Here is a 17,291-nt window from a genome sequence, read left to right on the forward strand (position 1 = left end):
CTCCCCCATCCTGGGGATGCCATGTGCACTTTCAGCCTGTAAATAGATCCAAGTCTCCTTTGATCTCTGAAAGTTTTCTTGAATCACATCTAAATCTGGTTTTGTTACATCACTGCAGGTTTTGTTTTTAAAGACAGCACTGTTAGGTGTGCTGGGGCTCTCTCACCTGCCTTTCCTAAGATATACCTTCGCTCAAACTTGCTGGCTCCGTTTGGTGTGCACATCCGTCCGTCCCATCAGTGTGCATGTCCCGTCTGTCGCCCAGGTCACGCACAGTCTCTGGGCGGGCTGCTTGCTCCCTGAGCCACGGCCGACCTGCACCACGACCAGGATGCCTCCTTTTCCCTCTGTTTCTCTTTGGAGTCACGCTGGCTTCTGTTGCATCATTGCTTTAAGCTTTGGTGAACTGATTGCTTTGATTTTTGTTTTGTTTTTATTTTATTTCATGGTATTAGGCTTGACTGCCAATTTAATCTCCATGTCAATGTATTTCTACTGAATACTCCTTAATACCATTTTTTTCCTACTCTTTTCTCCTTTTCTCTTGGGCATCTTCATGGTTCCTTGAAGAATGTGGGTTCTTCTTGGCTGAATCATTCATAGGAAGTTTGTGTAGGAAAGAAAGCAGGGATTGTGTCTGATGCTAGCAGGACAAAGTAAATGAATGTTAGTTCAGTTCCGTTCAGTTCCGTTGCTCAGTTGTGTCCGACTCTTTGCAACCCCATGAACTGCAGCACACCAGCACTCCATCACCAACTCCTGGAGTCTGCCCAAACTCATGTCCATTGAGTCGGTGATGCCATCCAACCATCTCATCCTCTGTCATCCCCTTCTCCTCCTGCCTTCAATCTTTCCCAGCATCAGGGTCTTTTCAAATGAGTCAGCTCTTTGCATCAGGTGGCCAAAGTATTGGAGTTTCAGCTTCAACATCAGTCCTTCCAGTGGGCACTCAGGCCTAATCTCCTTTAGGATGGTCTGGTTTGATCTCCTTGCAGTCCAAGGGACTCTCAAGAGTCTTCTCCAACACCACAGTTCAAAAGCACCAATTCTTCAGTGTGCAGCTTTCTTATCACTGAACACAAAGGGTCATGGATGTGAATTCCAAGACCTTGACAATATTAGTCATCAAGATTGATCTTCCAGCCAACTCTTCCCCCTCCCTGGGGTCACACCTGCCTTTTCATTCAGCCTCACATGCCTTCCAGACAAATGTCCCCAAATGATTTCATATTATTTTGCAATGCAACAACTTTTCCCCCTTGGTTGTTCTATGGCAAATTATGCAATGTCATTTTTTATAATTATGGAATTTTGTCATTTGAAATAAAAATTATGAAAAAGTCTCTTAAAAAAGATTCTATTGTAAGTCTACATTCTTACACAAACTCATGCACACACATGAGCATAGATGTCTACAAGGGCTATAGCACAGGATTCCTAGAGAAGACCTGGGCCCAGCTGGGGGACGCATCTGGAAGGTGTGTGGAGAATGAAGGCAAAGGTGGGCCTGAGCACAAGTGGATGGAGAATGTGCCCTTATCCAGGTGTGTGTGGTCCAATTTGATAGCACTAGGCACGCATGACCATTATTTAAACTGCAATAAAAAATAAAATGAAAACTTCAGTTTCTTGGGTGCACCGTCCTCATTTCAAGTCCTCGATAGCCGCAGGTGGCTACCCATAGTGTATGGATAGTGGTAGTGGTGTCCAGCAGCCACCACACTGGACAGTGCGTTGATAGGACATTGCCATCACAGGAAATCTTGCTGGACACAGCAGGTCTTACGGGACCCGGAATGAGAGGCTAAATTAGAGACGTGGGAATGGATGGTTGGAAGGAGGGGCAGTCCCCTTGAGAGTCAGTCTCCCTGTGTCTGGGTGATGTTCGGAATTAATGAAGCCAGGTCCAAGGCTAAAGGCACCTGCATTCATGGGGCATCTCTGCCTCACCCCGTGGGTAAGACAATACTAACTTCTCATTTGCCAGAGCAGGGTGACACCATCCGCTGTCTCCCATTTGTTTGGGTACATTTTGCTTTCCACTTATAATCGAATGGTTTCACATCATAGGCACACACTGTGTACAAAACTCAGTGATGTCCACTTAGCCCCCCCACAACATGACTCCACTGAGGAAAAGCATGCTTCCCAATCTGACACCAGCCTATCGAGTGACCAGAGGTAGAAACTCTACCTTTTGTATTTCCCAAAATAATCACCACTACTGTGAGCATCTCCCCAGACGGAGTGCAGCTTTAATGTCTAAATATAAAGTGCATGTGTTTACACACGACTCTAAATGTAAGCAGGGCTGTTATTGCTGTGCATCTGAAAAGACAGCCATGTCTCTGCGGGGGTAAGAAAGAGCCACATGGGACCTCTCGGAGATGGCTTTGTCCGGGGTGATTACACTGAACCCAGGGATCATTCTTGACACTTTGACATTAATTCAAAACCAGTCTGGACAACGTGTTGGAGTTTCTGTGGATGGGCACATTCTCTACTTTCTAAAGCATAGTGGAGGATTCATCCAGCCAACCAGATTCAAAAATATGCAATGCTTGGTGTATTTCTTACTGGAGGGAGGAGACTAACATTTTTTTTATTTTGTACAAAAAGTGAAATTATATTAATATTTTGTCATTGCACTACTTCTATTGTACATAAAATATGATTTCACGGAACTTTCTGAGAGGACTGAGGTGGAGTCTAGGGTCATTCAGAACATCGATGGTTTCTGAATGGATTCTGCTGCATTGCTGAGTTGACAGCTGAACCATGGTGGGCTACACAGCTGTACCAAACCTGCGTTTCTGACACTTCCTCTCCAGAATGGACACCTTCAAGATGATGCAGGGCAAGTGTATTCCTGGCCTTACTCCCTGGGGTCCTGACTCAGAAAGCTGGGTGGGAGACAGAGCCATGTCTCTGTGCCAGCTCAGCAAGATTCGGTGCAGCTCCCACGGGGAAGGAGAATTCTAGAAGCTGCCCCAAGAGCCAGGCTTGTGTGTTCCACATCCTCAGACCTCTCTTAAACCTACAGATTAAAGTCTCTGACTTGGTGATAAAAGCATTTGGCCAGCACAGGGGGGTGGGACCGTCCCCAACTTACGATGAGCTTCGGGATTTTAGGGTCCACGTACTCACTGTGTTTTCATCCCTTCCAAGCCACCAGAGTTTTCAGCTCCTAAGATAGTAATCTTGGTAGAACATGATGGGAAAGGCTTAGAATTAAATCCAAAAATGCCTGAAGCTGTATTGGAGAGCACGCAGTGAGCACACAGCTGGCATAACTGGAAGGCCACTGGGGACTCAGGCACCTCCAGATTCTCTCCACCCACTGACAGGCCCCACGTGGTGGAAGCCATGCAGCCCCCATGGTGCCCCTTCCCCACCCCTGCACACTGGCCTGATCGCCGCTCAGGGGGCTTGTCCGGGGGTATACAGCCAGTCCCAGCACAGCCGAGGCTGGCCCATGGCCTCCTGACTCTCGACCAGGGGTCCTCTGGTGCCTTCGCACAACTCTCTTCGCACTGAGTCACTCACAGAGGCTGGCAACGGCCTGCATGACATCGTACAGAATCCACAGGGAATCTGTGGCCGGGTAACTGGGCAAAATCAAAGCCTCCTGAGGGGCGGAACCGTCCTCTCTCTTGCCTGCCTGAGCACCCAGCAGGAGCCTCTTCTGGCCTTTACCCCCCCTCCTCCTTTGCAATCGGGCCACTAACACTACATCTGCCCCCCTCCCCAAATGAGGTGAAAAAGCCAACGTGATAGGGAATTCCCTAGTGGTCCAGTGGTTAGGACATGGTGCTTTCCCTCCTGGGGCCCAGGGTTCGATTCCTAGTCAGGGAACTCGGATCCTGTAAGATCTTGCAAGCCATGGCAATGCAGCCAAAAGAAAAAAGACTGTGCTGAAGCCCAATGGAATGTATTAGCCTAACTCTAGTTAGCTTGAGCAGCTGAGCAGTGCATAGCTCTGTCTGTGCTCAGCCGAGCCAACCGGCCCCCACCCGTGGCTCCCCCTCTGCCCTCAGGTCCTGCTGAGGTCTGGCCCCTCCCAGGCTGAGTCTGGCTCCCTTCCGAGCTTGGAATAATACAGGAGATAGAAGCCTAAAATTCCCAGAAGAAAACTGCAAATAGCTAAGGAACATATGCGCACCACTTTTTGAATGAAATGAACAGTAAGTACTGGAATAGCTGTTTGCCATTAAAGGCTGCCTCCTCCAGCTTTTGTGGTTACTCTTGAATCTTCACTTGCAGATTTTACAAACCTCAGCCTCCTTTATTTCTCTAGAGAGAATTACCCTCAGTGCCAGCTGTCGTCTTTGATCATAACCTACGGTAAGAAATGCTGTCATCTAGTGTCCCAGCGTGCACACACACAGACATGCATACGTAATTGAGCAGAAATTTCATGAAGCACCGTTTCCCTTGTTAGGTGCAAAGCCCTCTCTTTCCTATTCTGTTCTGTTCTATTTGCTTTCCTTTTTTAAAATGCTGGTCATGAAATCTCCAAACTGGTTTCATGATCCAATGATAGGTCAATCCCAGTGAATCGGAAAACACTGAATTGGAGAAGAACCGTGTTGACGGACTGACACACCCAACCTCAGACTTCCTCTGAAACTGCAGTAACCAAAGCCGTGTGGAAGCAGAGAGAAGTGGACCGACGGAACAGAACAGAGAGCCTGGAAACAGACTCGCACAAAGACAATCAACTCATCTCTGACACAAGAGTGAAGGCAACACAGCAGAGCAGAGATAGGCTTTCCAACAAGCGGAGCTAAAACAACTGTCACCCACGAGCAAAAGACAAATCTAGACACAGACATCACACCTTCACAAAAACTAACTCCAAATGGATCACAGACCTGGATGTAGGATGCAAAACTACAAAACTCCCAGAATATGACATGAGAGATGACCTAGATGAACAGAGGAGTTCGTGGTGGCATTTTGGCTATCATACCAAAGGCACAACCCACAGAAGTAGAAAGCAAGCTGGACTTCATGAAATTTAAAAACTTCCACTCAGCAGAAAATACGGAATTGACATTGTCAACCACTCCTAAGAAAAGTGGCTTTTCTGAGAAAATTTGATTCCTTGGATATTTCTCCTCTGCAGATTCAGTCTCAGGGTTCTGGCTGGGATTAGGACTAGGGCTTAGGGGTTAAGGGTTAGGGGTTAGGGTTTAGGTCTGTTTAGGGTTGCGGTTAGAGTTAGGATTCAGGTTGAAGTGTTTAGGGTTACAAGGTTGGGGTGGGAGTCAGAGTTGGGGTCATAGTCATCATCAGCGTGGCCCCTTGGCTTTCCACCCCCTGCTTCACTGGAGTCTCCAGGGCTCCCTTGCTGGTCTCCACCAAGTAGGGATATTGAAGTTCCTACACGTGTCTCCAGGGCTTCCCAGGTGATGCTAGTGGTAAAGAACCTGCCAACGCAAGAGACTTATAAGAGACACCCGTTCGCTCTCTGGGTCGGGAAATTCCCTGGTGGAGGGCACAGCAACCCACTCCAGTATTCTTTCCTGAAGAATCCCATGGACAGAGGATTGTGGTCGGCTATAGTCCACGGGGTCACAAAGAGTTGGACACAGATGAAGCAGCTTAGCGTGCATGCACAGGTGTCTCCAGACCAGATGGTGTGGCTTTGACCCTGTAGAGAGTTGCTCAGTGTAACCAAGGCATGACTGTCACTGGGAGAGGAAAAGTCTTCTTAAGATCATGGATTGGGGGCAGCTTTACTGCGTCTGCCTGGAAGATCTACCCAGAAACCTCTCCCCAGTGAGGTCTACACACGACAACACCAGAAGGGATTCTTTAACTCCAAGCTGCATTCAGTTGAAAACGTGTTCTGTAGAAAAGTTCCAGTCCACATGGTAAATAAAAGTACCTAGAATTCCCACTCCAGCATCAGTGAGCCTCCAACACTGACCTATGGACACAGGGCTTAGTTAAGGAGCCTTGGCAGAGGCTGTCCATGACTCATCACTTTTGCGCACACAGCTGACAGGTCCGGTGACTCTGCCCAAGGCTGCCCCTCGGCACCAGAGCTTGCTGTGCCTGAGAGCTGGGCAGGGGAATTACCAGCCTTGACAGGCAGGCAGTCTGTCCTACCTCCTTCAGTTCTGCGGTGTGGGCCCTGCCCACCTGGCCACCACAGGGGTAAGTGGCTTGGAAATGTGCCCGGTGCTGCCTAACAAAATAACAACTAACAAAATAAACAACTTGCACTCCATCTGTGTCTTACGGCAGCTTTGGACGAACCCAAACTAAGACAAGAATGTCCCTGGAGTGAGATGATGGGGCTATAGAAGGGAAAACTCCCTTCCCAAAGGTCAGAGCCTCACAATTTAACTCCATCAATGTGCTTGCAACCCAGACCTCAGCAAAATATTTGAATGTAGGAACATTTTAAAATGATTTTAAAGTTCCTCTTGAAAGAAATATATATGAAAGCAGCCAGGATTCTTTTTTAAGAAAAATGATAAGGGATTTCTTGCCTTCCAAGAATCCAAATGCACTAGAAAGTGATGCATTTGTATATATGCCTGAAATTAACCCAACATTGTAAATCAACTATACTCCAATTAAAAAAATTAAAAATAACAAAAATATTTTTAAAAGGAAAGAGGCAAAGTTTATACACTGTAGCCCTGGCACAGAAATGAAACAACAATTTCATGGGACCAAGACAACAAGCTCAAGAAACAGAAATATTTTTCAAAAATCATGTTGGAAGGATTAGCTTATTCTATGGGGGAAAAACAAATCAGAACTTTATCCTATGACTTACCTTAAAATAAATTTCAGATGGAGGAAAGTTCTAAAGATAAATATCTAAAATGATAAAATACTAAAAGGAAACAGAAGTAAATGTGTATGTATTCTGAGTGAAGAATCGTTTCTCAAGTTCCCCAGAGATTTCTCGAGATTTCCTTGACCTTTATCACTATGAGAAATTAATGTTTAACCAGCGTATGACTCTGAAAAGGCAAGGGCTCGTGAATCTGAAGCAGTGAGAAGGCTGCAGGGCTTCCGCCCAGCTCCCCAGCTGCTCCTGCACGTTCTCCCCAACCCCCAAAGCTGGCAAGTCTCAGACAGGAGTGGAGACCCAACAGGGCCAGAATTCCCAGCAAGTAAGTCCTGCTTTCTAACTTGATTACAACTGTTGGAAATGGCAAGCCCTGTGGCTTTACTCTGCCGCCTCACTGCTGGGCTTTGGCGTAAAGCTCAGCTGGCTTGGGAAACTGGAGCTCACAGGGGCAGCGTGAGCCTAGGGGTGCTGAGGTGACAATGCTGGTGCTCACGGGGGCATGCGCCCACCCGTGTGATGAGGCAGATGCGGGGTGCCACCTCCGGAAGCCCGCTGACAGTGAGCACAGGACACACGTGGACTCCTCTGCTCTCTGCTGCGTGCCACCCATGGGGTCTGGGGCTCCGAGCCCTGTCTCTTCTTCTCTAAAATGGCGATTTTAACTGTCCCTACCTTGTCAGGTGGGGGGGAGCACTGGTTCTCATAATGCATGGGAAACACTCGGCATATCGGAGATGCTGAGTAAATATTAACTTTTCCCTTACATTTCTAACAACTGTGACTCTGCAAGGCTGTCCCTTCATGGCGTGTGGTGTAGCCTCCTCAGAGGCAGATTCAGAAGCTAACTGTGCAGTGGGATTTGAGAGAACTGAAGGATCTTCCCTGCCAACCTAGCAGGCTCACTATAATCCCATCGGGAGATACAATTCTGGAGGAGAAACCTTTGCTTCTCCATCCAGCTGGAGTTAAAACAACAACTTCTGGGTGTTTGTGTGTGCTGAGAGTCACATACTTGGTCCCCAGTCATATCCTCATTTCACAAGGGAGAAAACTGAGACGGAGGAAGTGAGAGACGTGGTCCAAGACCTCGGAACTCATGACCGAGGACTGGGGCCAAGCCCTTTCCTGTACCATCTGAAGCTTTCTGTCTTGCTACTCTGGGAAAGTGGTGCCTTTTGAAAGTACCTACAAAGCCTGGGGCTTGTAGTCAGCACCCCAGGAAGAGTTAATAGGAGCTGCTTAGAGATCAAGGAGCATGGTCTGGAGGTTCTGGATGGGAGATGCGGGGCTGTTGAGGGGTTGTGGTGGGAATGGAAAAAGTGGGAGGAGGAAATTCAGGGCACAGCTGGGAGGTGGAACGTGCAGGGCTGAACAAGAAATGGGAGGCTCCGGGCTCCAAAGTGGGTGAGGACACATGGGCATGGTCTTCTTGGGAAGTCCCCCCGTACCTGGCCTAGGGGGACCGGTGCTCCCAGTCCTTGAGGATCTCTTAGGAGAGGTCCTGAAGGCCATCTTCTGAGGACCTCAGGATGCTCTCCATCACCTAGCGATCCCTTGTGATGGGGCCAGATGACAGATCTGAAGGAGTTCACCCCTGCCCTTTGGGCTCACTTGTATGAAGGCTTAGGACAGACATACCCCAGAGAACTTCACTCAGAGTGGATTGATGACATTCTGAAACCAGGAAAATGTTGGTGCTGCTTAAAATTTAAATCATAACTTTCAGACTTTTAAAAATTACTAAATGATGCATAAAGAAATAAAGCCCTGAGTTTCACTGCACCTGGGCCTCCGATGACTGAGGAAGAACAGGGGTAGTTCACTTTACAACAAGGTCATTAACATTAATCTATTAAGTAATCTATTAAGTAGCATGACTTTATAAAATGATAAAAGGTTCAGTCCACCAAGAAGTAATATAGTTCTAAACACATGTAGACCTAATGGAAAAGTCTTAAATATATTAAGCAAATTTTGGCACAACTATGGGGAGAAATCAGCAAATTCACCACCATAACAGATTTCAACACATCTTCAGCAATGACAGTGAGTTGGACGATAGAACAAGCTAACAAGAACATTAGTAAAGATTTAAAATATGTCAGCAAGTAACAGTCTTGGCTTATTGGATGTACCGTCTACCCAATGATTAGAATAACCCTCCACCCAATATTAGAAAACACACTTTCTTCTCAAGAGTACATGAAATGTTTACAAAAATTCAGGATGTATTCATAGCAGGCTGTAAGGCAAGTTTCAGTGTTGGTCAGAGAATTGCTAAAATACCAGTTGCTTTCCAACCACAGTTCAAGTTAACTAAATTACAACTAAACAAAAAAATAAGTAAAAATTGCTGTGCATGTCTGAAAATTTGGAGGAAGCTACTATTTAACTCATGATTCAAATTTAAAATGTAACAAAAATTAAATAATGCTTGGAAATAAGTAGCCGAGAGGAGGTACTCCACGTTCAAGGTCAGGAGGGGCAGCTGTGAGGAGATACCCTTCATCCAAGGTAAGAGAAACCCAAGTAAGACAGTAGGTGTTGCGAGAGGGCATCAGAGGGCAGACACACTGAAACCATAATCACAGAAAACTAGTCAATCTGATCACATGGACCACAGCCTTGTCTAACTCAATGAAAATAAGCCATGCCATGTGGGGCCACCCAAGATGGACGGGTCATGGTGGAGAGGTCTGACAGAATGTGGTCCACTGGAGAAGGGAATGGCAAACCACTTCAGTATTCTTGCCTTGAGAACCCCACGAACAGTATGAAAAGTCAAAATGATAGGATACTGAAAGAGGAAATTTCCAGGTCAGTAGGTGCCCAATATGCTACTGGAGATCATTGGAGAAATGACTCCAGAAAGAATGAAGGGATGGAGCCAAAGCAAAAACAATACCCAGCTGTGGATGTGACTGGTGACAGAAGCAAGGTCCGATGCTGTAAAGAGCAATATTGCATAGGAACCTGGAATGTCAGGTCCATGAATCAAGGCAAATTGGAAGTGGTCAAACAGGAGATGGCAAGAGCGAATGTCGACATTCTAGGAACCAGCGAACTAAAATGGACTGGAATGGGTAAACTTAACTTAGATGACTACTGCGGGCAGGAATCCCTTAGAAGAAATGGAGTAGCCATCATGGTCAACAAAAGAGTCTGCAATGCAGTACTTGGATGCAATCTCAAAAACGACAGAATGATCTCTGTTCGTCTCCAAGGCAAACCATTCAATATCACGGTAATCCAAGTTTATGCCCCAAGCAGTAACGCCGAAGAAGCTGAAGTTGAACGGTTCTATGAAGACCTACAAGACCTTTTAGAACTAACACCCAAAAAAGATGTCCTTTTCATTATAGGGGACTGGAATGCAAAAGTGAGAAGTCAAGAAACACCTGGAGTAACAGGCAAATTTGCCCTTAGAATATGGAACGAAGCAGGGCAAAGACTAATAGAGTTTTGCCAAGAGAACGCACTGGTCATAGCAAACACCTTCTTCGAACAGCACAAGAGAAGACTCTACACATGGACATCACCAGATGGTCTACACCGAAATCAGATTGATTATATTCTTTGCAGCCAAAGATGGAGAAGCTCTATACAGCCAACAAAAACAAGACCAGGAGCTGACTGTGGCTCAGATCATGAACTCCTTATTGCCAAATTTAGACTTAAATTGTCTAAATTTAGACTGTATATTGTCACCCTGCTTATTTAACTTATATGCAGAGTACATCATGAGAAACGCTGGGCTGGAAGAAGTACCAGCTGGAATCAAGATTGCCGGGAGAAATATCAATAACCTCAGATATGCAGATGACACCACCCTTATGGCAGAAAGTGAAGAGGAACTAAAAAGCCTCTTGACGAAAGTAATAGAGGAGAGTGAAAAAGTTGGCTTAAAGCTCAACATTCAGAAAACGAAGATCATGGCATCTGGTCCCATCACTTCATGGGAAATAGATGGGGAAACTGGAAACAGTGTCAGACTTTATTTTCTTGGGCTCCAAAATCACTGCAGATGGTGACTGCAGCCATGAAATTAAAAGACGCTTACTCCTTGGAAGAAAAGTTATGACCAACATAGATAGCCTATTCAAAAGCAGATACATTACTTTGCCAACAAAGGTCCATCTAGTCAAGGCTATGGTTTTCCCTGTGGTCATGTATGGCTGTGAGAGTTGGACTGTCAAGAAGGCAGAGTGCCAAAGAATTGATGCTTTTGAACTGTGGTGTTGGTGAAGACTTTTGAGAGTCCCTTGGACTGCAAGGAGATCCAACCAGTCCATTCTGAAGGAGATCAGCCCTGGGATTTCTTTGGAAGGAATGATGCTAAAGCTGAAACTCCAGTATTTTGGCCACCTCATGCGAAGGGTTGACTCATTGGAAAACTCTGATGCTGGGAGGGATTGGGGGCAGGAGGAGAAGGGGACGACAGAGGATGAGATGGCTGGATGGCATCACCGACTCGATGGACATGAGTTTGAGTGAACTCTGGGAGTTGGTGATGGACAGCGAGGCCTGGCGTGCTGCGATTCATGGGGTCACAAAGAGTCGGACATCACCAAGCAACTGAACTGAACTGAACTGGAAATAAGTGATAAGGAAATATACTAATTTTAAAACTTGAACTACGTATTGAAAGCAGCACATAGAAGAAAGCAAATAGCTTTAAATGCTTATATCAGAAAGTAAAAAGGCCAAGAAAATAATGAGGTAATCCCTCAACTAAAGAAGTTAGGAAAAGAACAAGATAAAGATCACTTCATGCAGGCAATAATAAAGACAAAGGAGATAAATCAGTGAAAAACAAATAAATATAAACGAAAGAGGATCAACAAAGCCCAAGGGTTTTTGTTTTTTTTTTTAACTAGTACAATAGACACAGTTTTGGTAATATTAGCTAAAGACAAAAAGAGATAGAAGTAGATAAATAATACAATAATAAAAGGGGATATAATTATAAATCCAACAAACTAAAAAGCTAATGACTGTATCATAAAAAAGAATTCTTGTCATTAAATCTAAAAAACTAATGAAATAATATCAAATTGGGTTCACGGAGAAATAGAAATCCTGAAGAGTCGTATAATAAAAATAAATTGACATTAAAAATATTTCCTCAGAAATGAAGGGGAGGGGCAAATGATTTTATGTATGGTTTCTTACACTCTTTTAGTGATTGCAAAATTTCAAATTTCAAAATTATATGACTGTTTCAGAGAATCAAAAAAGAAGAAATTACCTTCGGGTCAGTCTGTGAGACCACAGAATCTGACACTAAAACTAGAGAAAAAATTCTATACAAAAGTTAATGCAGCACAGTTTTATCCCAAGAATAAAAAGATGTTTAAAAATTAGAAAATTTATTAATGTGACTCATCACTTAACAATTCAGAGCCGGAAAACCATAAGATTTTTTACTTTTGGTGCAGAAAATATTTTGATAAAATTAAACATCTATTTATTTTAAAAATAGGAATAGAAGAAATCATCTAATAAAGAATATCCAGGGACTTCCCTGGCAGTCCAGTGGTTAAGACTCCACACTTCAAATGCACGGGAACAGGTTCAATCCCTGGTTGTGGAACAATATCTTTCCATGCAGTGTGGCCAACAAAAATTTAAAAAAAAAGACTCTCTGATAAAACCTGGGTGTGAATAGTACAATGTTAGAAGTGGTCCTTTTAAAGTCAATGGGATGAGATGTTCACCACCATTGCCTCTATTAATACTGCCTCAAAGGCCCTACCTAGAACAGTGACGGGCACTTACAGAATTTTAGAAGTTAAGTTTTCTAGCAATCACATTAGCAAAATTAAAAATATGTGTGCACTAGAGTAGAATATTTTAGTTAAAACAACAAAGTGAAACGTAGCCCTGCATTCAAATTGTGTAGTGGGGAAAATTTCCACATTGCTTCAGTTTTTAGATTTAAATTTAAATTATGAAATAACGTTAGCAGAAGCATTCATTTCCGCAGGAGCACTGGCTGCACTTCAAGAGCTCAGTAGCCAGATATGGTTCATATCTCTGATGTGGGACAGTGCAGTCCAGGACAGTGCAATGAGACAAGAAAAACAAATATGTAACAGAACTAGAAAGAACATTTTCACGATTCACAGATGATACAACTGATGACATTGAAATCCACCTGAATCAACAAATTATTGAAAATTCTGAGAATATTCAGAAAAAAATGTCAAACACAAAATCAATTGCGATTCCATATGTTGGCAATAAACAGCTATTTTCTTGGATTATGACCAAGAAAAATCACCTTTTCACATATTTACGAGATATTTCGTTTCCATTTCGGATAAATGCTTGTGTTTCTACTGAATTGTGTTCTTTCACTGAAAAGTTATTTTTAAATGAATATTTCTAAACCCATCATTAGCAATGTGCATTTCAAATCCTTTCCTCCACTCTACACGTTGTCTTCCTAGTTATGTAGTTAGAAGAACAGATATTTTTAACAGTAACATGATCAAATTTGTCAGGGTTTTATGGTTAGCTGATTAAGGAAACCATTTAAGAAATATTTTTCTTCTACATTCATAAAAATATGTCTATTTTTCTCTATTGTCCTAAGAAGTTTGCCTTTAACGGTTAAGAATTTAATCTATCAGGAATTTATTTTTGTATATAGAGTGAGAAATGGATTCAATTTCTTTTTTTTTCCAAGCAGCCAACCAATTGTTCTCGAACCATTTAATAGTTTCACCTTACTCTATTGATTTGCAATTCCACAAGTTTATTTTCTAAATTTTTGTGGCATGTTTTCCTGGGCTCTCTATTCTGCTAGCTTTGCCAGATGCCCATCCTTATATCAAAACTGTTACGGTTCTGCAGCTTCAGCTGTCTTCATAAGAGTAGAGCAAAAACATGCTGGTCATTCTCAGACTTATGCTTTTCCGTCCATATTTTAGAGTCAAATATCTGGGTGGGATTTTGATTAAAGTGCTATTGAATTTGTTAATCAGTTTAAGTAAAGTGGAAATATTCACAATGGGGAGTGTTCTTACCGGTGAACGGCCATTGATTTCCACTTATTTAGGTCTTCTTGAGTGTCCTCCTATGAGCTTTTTTGTCTCTTCATACAAGTCTTGCGCACCTTTTGTAGGATTTTGTTACGGCCATTCCTAGTGTCCTGTTCCTGACTGAGTCAGAGCTTGTCACTGTCCCTGGGACGGGAAGAAGCCACCCAGGTTACCAGCAGGGTGAGAAGCAGGTCCAAGCTCAGACCTGGGGCCTGAGGTCTCAAGCCTGCACTGCATCTTCAGGAAACTTCACCTCTTCTTGCTTCTTGTTGCTGTTCAGTCGCTCAGTTGTGTCCGACTCTTTGCGACCCCATGGACTGCAGCACGCCAGGCTTCCCTGTCCTTCACCACCCCCTGGAGTTTACTCAAACGGATGTCCACTGAGTCAAATATTCTTGTTTCTACCTTCCAAATCAATTCATATCTATTTATTCTCTTCCCTACAATTTACTCTCCAAGCAACAGTTGGTGGAACATTTAAACCCTCAGGAGCAACATTTCTCAGCCTCAAAGACTTCAGTGCCTGGAAATGCCCTCCAGGAGCAGTCAGGCCCCATGTTGGGGCTCCCTTCTGGGCGGTTCCCTTCTCACAGGCTTGGCTTCTTAGCCCTGGTCACAGCTGGCCACTGTGGCTTTCTCTCGGCTTCTTCACTCACCGTCTGCATCCACTCCTGGGCTGCAGCAAGCTCATCTGGCAGTGCCCAGCCTGCCTGGTGAAAGAAGCCCTGCTAGGTCACATGTGCTAGCTGTGTGACCCTGGACAAATTTCTGAGCCTCTCTGGGCCTCCATTTCCTTATCTATAAACCGGGGGTGACGATCATATTTACCTTATTATGGGAGTTGTGAGGGACTGAGTGATTCTGTGTTGAAAAAAAAAAAAACCGCCTATACAAGAAACTTTTAAAATGCTAAATATAGTATTATTGCAGTCACTCTGAAACAGGAGGTTTCACTCTGATCTCACGGCGCCCTCTCGCAGAGGTCGGTCATCACATCTGCATCCCTCCACTCAGCTTCCACGGTGATACAGGATTCACAAAAATCTGCGCTGGGCCAGGCTCCCGGCTCAACGGGCACCGTGTGCAGATCCCGCTGGAGCCAAGCTTTCCAGCCATCCCGTCCAGCTTTCCTCCTCCCTTCCCGGCCTCCAACCGTACAGAGCGGGGCCGGGAGACCAGATCCTCTGTGGCCCCTGGCGAGGTGGTTCCGAGCTCAGTCGGCACAGCACCCTGAGGTCTGATCCCTGCACTCAGAGCAGGGCGGAGTGGGCGAGGAAACTGCGCGGAGCGGCCCGGGTCCCTGCAGGCCCCGCCCTCCGACCCGCCCACCGGCCCGGCCTTGGCCCCGCCCCTGCCTTGGCCCCGCCTACCGCCTTGGCCCCAGCCTGCTCGGAACCCAGCAAGCAGATGCCCCTTTGAGCAGATGCTGTGTCATTAAAGTCAAGGGGGAATGGCTGTCTGTGGTCTGTGCGGAGTTCCCAGCTCCTGGCTGCACCACATGCCACGTGTGTATATGTTTGTGATGGTGTGTGTGTACATGGCTGTGTCTGTGTGTACCTGTGTGTATGGCATTAGTATGTGTGCCCTCTGTAGAATATGTGTGTGTATGTGTGCCTGAGCATGTGTGCCGTAAGAGAGTGGATGGCGGGAGCAGGGGAAGCTGGTGCCCTGCTGGCCTGCATGGGCTCCGGCCACGGTGGGCTCTGGCCTAGGTGACCCAGGCCCTTGGGACCTAAGCCCTCCTTAACTGAGGAAGGAGCCCTGCTCCATAAGGCCTGGAGCAGCCTGACCAGTGAGGTGGATGAGATGGGAAGCCTGAGTTTGAAGAAACCCCTGATTTGAATGCTGATCAGCTTCAGGGGTAAAAGAACAGGACGTTGAATCTGATGAACCTGGATTCAAATCCTTGCCTGCCTCTTCCTCTGTTTCTCCATCTGGGCTCCTGGGCTTGGCCCTTGCAGCCTCCTGTGGCCAGGGTAGTCCCCTGCACAGCACAGTGGGTCCTGGTGGCCCCAAGCAGGTACAGCTCTGACGCAGGGCAAGTCCTCTCTCTTGCCTTGCCCAGGCCGGCCTTTGTCCCTTGGGAAAGCCAGGGGCCTTCTGCTGATTAGAGGTTGCCTGGAGAGACTCCGGGAGAACTGGCCTCGATCTGGGTCCCATACAGGGCCCTGGGACCCTGAGCACCTTTCCTTGTTTTCTTGCCCTCCCCTCTCCCAGGCCCTGCAGGCTCCGCTGCCCCTGGTCCCTGTTCTGCCCTGCGAGACCCTCACATCCTGCAGGGGGTGGGGAGCAGGAGGGCGGGGTGTGGGGGAGATGCTGCGGAGTAAATAATCAGAGCGAGCTGCTCTGATTGGCTTTGGGGAGGCGGACACTCTGTCTACATAAATGGCAATTCCATCCTCTGTGCCTTTTAACTGTCACCAAGGAGGAGAGAGAGAGGGAGAGACAGAGAGCAAGCACCTCGGGCTGCCTGTGAGTACCGCTCTTTGTCCTCGTAGCCTGGGGGGACCAGACTCAGAGGGGAAGCCAGCTTCTGGAGCCGGGGCCCCTTAATTTTGGGGACCCTGGGGATGGGAGGTTCGCCTGTTGATTGCAGCTGGGTGGATCTCCTCTGGCCAGCTGGGAGGGGTGCATCAGCTGTGTGCAGGCGTGGCAGGCTACTGGAACTTTTTGAGAAGATTGGTGCCAATCTAAGTTCCCTGCTTTTGTGTGTGGCATATCTAAGCAACAGGTGAGATAAAGAATCAGAAACTTCTGATAATTTTTAGCCCATGATCTCTGAGCCATAAGAGCAACAGAACAGAGCGAGTAGAAATTATTTCTCAGGCTGGTTCGTGGTGCATCTGAAGCGCACAGAGGCCAGGAGATGGAGACCCGGGGAGAATATGGGCCCCTCTCGTCCTCCGCTGTGAAGGGCATCCTCCCGCACGATGCTTGTAAAAATCAATTGAGTCCGATGTTTACAAAGGGCTAAGTACACAGTAGGTGGTCATTAATGTGATCTATATTACTAATAAGCAAGTAAGTAAACGCAGGTGGGAAAATGGGGGGATGCTAATGCTGGTGAGGGAACCATCTGCTCAGGGTATGTTATTTTCCCCCGTTTTCAAGGGAAATTCAAGCAGGCGACTTGGCTTTTCCCCTTCATCCTATTTCTCTCACAGGCTCCAAGAGGTGGGTCTTTACAGTTGATTTCTTATTTAAATAGCAGTGTTTTTCTGCTGAGACAGAACCAAAAACAGAGGGGCCCATTGCCACATAAAAAGCAGCCAGGACAATGGTCACCCTGGAATGGTTAAGACATAGGCAAGATGAGGAGAATCTGGGTGTTTCCTGAAAAAAATTGTGACATTCACAGCAGCCTCTCTGTCTCTCCCAGGTCCATGGCAGGTGGGCTGGCGGTTTGCTTACAATGATGAAAATAAAAC

At 45.9% G+C, this 17,291-nt stretch overlaps 1 protein-coding gene across 1 annotated transcript in view; it reads left to right on the plus strand.

The window, feature by feature from the left end:
• Window positions 1-6,951: 6,951 nt before the first annotated feature.
• DDC (dopa decarboxylase) overlaps window positions 6,952-17,291 on the plus strand; it is a 94,283-nt gene continuing 83,943 nt past the window's right edge. Inside the window, exon 1 of the mRNA XM_069587322.1 lies at window positions 6,952-7,139. The gene's annotated coding sequence lies outside the window, so the exon portion shown is untranslated. The remainder of the gene's footprint in view (window positions 7,140-17,291) is intronic.

The sequence above is a fragment of the Ovis canadensis genome, chromosome 4 (genome assembly GCF_042477335.2).
Source record: "Ovis canadensis isolate MfBH-ARS-UI-01 breed Bighorn chromosome 4, ARS-UI_OviCan_v2, whole genome shotgun sequence".
Lineage (NCBI taxonomy): Eukaryota > Metazoa > Chordata > Mammalia > Artiodactyla > Bovidae > Ovis > Ovis canadensis.